Source organism: Mycetomoellerius zeteki, unplaced genomic scaffold, assembly GCF_001594055.1.
Source record: "Mycetomoellerius zeteki isolate Tzet28-1 unplaced genomic scaffold, Tzet1.0 scaffold321, whole genome shotgun sequence".
Classification (NCBI taxonomy): domain Eukaryota; kingdom Metazoa; phylum Arthropoda; class Insecta; order Hymenoptera; family Formicidae; genus Mycetomoellerius; species Mycetomoellerius zeteki.
Genome location: NW_017257307.1, coordinates 587145 through 589978, shown reverse-complemented (window position 1 = coordinate 589978; position 2834 = coordinate 587145).

Here is a 2834-nt window from a genome sequence, read left to right as displayed (position 1 = left end):
GCGAATACAAAAAGCGTCTGCGCTTTTCTTCGTGCGTGCTTTTATGCTCTCGCAGCTCCCCACCCGTGCTTATAAATCTTTCCTATGCATGTTGGATCACTCGTACATATGTCCGCTCTCCGGGCCCGGGGCTTCGTCATCACCACCACGACGCAAGAGATAAAGAGATCTCTACCCGCACCAAGCATTGACGGAGAAAGAGACTTATCAAAATTTTCCTAGCGTCTATGGAAGATTAGACCAGAACGGACGTTGTCTAGATGCACCCATTTAATTTAGCGTTCTCCAAAGGATACGTTTTATCACAGAAAGGTTGTGACCTAGCAAGTTTATTTCCCGTTACCGCCTCTTTTCGCGACCACATATCAAACAATATGAGAAATACAGTATATCACATATATGTATATAAATATTTTTTTTAAAGTACAGTTTTCCATTATTCATGAACATAAAATTAAATTTACAAAAAAGATTCATGACACACATACACACACATGTTTATATATATATATATGTAATATTTGGACCCCACTTAAGTATATGAAAAACCTGAGGAAGCAATCAAAACTTGATATTTTCTCGAGACAACCGTGGCAAGAGGGCAATTTTATGTGTCCTTTTGAAAGACAGGGAGACTTACGTTTTGTGTCATATGTTACACATATGTGTAACACATGACAAAACTTATTCTAACTGAGATTTCTTTGTTTAGATGCTACTATTTTTCAAGATTTTCTATTCCGTATTCAAGCTATGACACTGATTACATTTATTAGTTTTTTTACTTATATGTGTTAGAACATTATATCTTGCTAGAAGAAGAAATAAATTCACATTCCTTCTACAGGGGTTGTTCTAAATTTTTATTTAAAATATTAATATGTATATATATATATATATTCTTCGCAATATTAAATTAATTCCAGTCTAAATGAAATATTTTTACATCATAATATTTTTATTTCTGTATTTTAGTTTTTAACTTTTAAGTTTTATCTTTTTCAAAAACTTTCCTTTTTTATCGAACAACTTGCATTTTTCCTTCACTTTACATAAGTTTTTTTCCAAAACAAAAGAGATACACAGGGTGATTCACTCCACTTGAAAACTTTGAACGTTTCGCTTACTTTTGATGATACGAAAAAACGTTTTTAGATAAAAGTAGAACGGTTTTGAGAGGGACGTATTTTGATCACGTTGTTTTCTTCTCTGTGAAGACACTATATAGTACGAAGGTCACCTCCTCTTTTTTAGATATAATTATATGACTTTTTCAAGGTTTTTTACATATAATATGATTCCTGATATTGTATTATATTAAATAAATTATAGTATAATTGACTGGTATAGTATAAATGGTCTTTTTGCAAGAAGAGCAAAAAATACTAATAGATTCTTTCTGATTACGTATCTTTTTGATTTTTTTTTTGAAAAGAAAAAAATATTTTTGAATGTAAAAATAAAGTGTGAATCTAATATGGCTGTATTTTCACACAATGCGTCTATCCATAAAACACGCGTCAAATGACCTTAGGATGTATTTATATATTATTATTCATTATGACACCAAATACTGATGTCATTGTTAGTTTGCACCTATTTTTTAAAACCGTATGAACCGAATAACTAAAAATACATTGATGTTTTTAACCGTACTTACCTATATAACACTGAAAGAAGTTTCTGGTATTTATAACTATAGTTTATAGTCATTTTCGGTGCATATATTTGCTGTTGGGACTATATGGTTTTTATTACTAATATTATGGCAGTAATAATCATAATTATAGTAATATATAATTATAGTTACAGACAGCAAAAACTTTTCTCTCAATGTAGAATTTTAAAGAGAACGATATTTAACCGTCGTATGATATACAGCTCAAAAATTTGTATTAAACGATAAAATACAAGATTATTCTTTTTACTTTTTACCTTTTATTCTTTTTACTTCAAGAAAAAAATTTACATTATAAACGTATTTACACGGCTCTACATATCATACAAATAATATAAAATAAAATAAAATAACGCACTAAGGGAATAATAAAAAGCAGTTTTTTTTTAGCCATGGTTTGAATATTATTTTCATAGTTTATGTAAGTATGTATTAACAAACGATGTAAATTTCTCTTTCAGATTTCGAGTGTATGCAACATATACTTATCTTGTACATGTTGTTAGATTGACACTTTATCGGACAGGGGAAATAGTTAATTATTTTCGGTAGTTTCCATACAGTATCACTGAACTTAATATTCATGTTTTTTTTATTCGAAATACTTTTATATCAGTTAAGTCATTTGATACATAAAATATACGCGAATAGGGAATAAATTTTACATATATATGAACGTTTATAGATTTTTCCACAAGATGATCCAAAAAGATTCTGTGATATTCAAGAGGATTCTGGCAATTATATCTACTCGTTACACTTTTCACAGATCGATATATATGTAAGTCGCTCATTTCAGTCAAGACTAAAAATATTAAATATCGAATATCACTTAATACCTGTAGAAATTCTATAATTTCTTTAAAAAACGATTTTCTTATATGGGCACTATAGATAAAAATTAGGTGAATATTTGTTTCATGAAAATAAATCTGGTCATAATGTAATTTAATCACGTTATCGTAAACGGCAGTAGAAAAGTAAATAAGCTCAAAGTTATCGAGATTGTGACAAAGCAATGAATGTTCAGAGTACATTGTTAGATACGTAGAATCAAATTATATCCATTTGAATTATTTTTAATATCATTTCTATAGACCGTCACTATTTCTACTCAATATGTCATTAATTTGACTAAAACAATAAAGTTTAAACA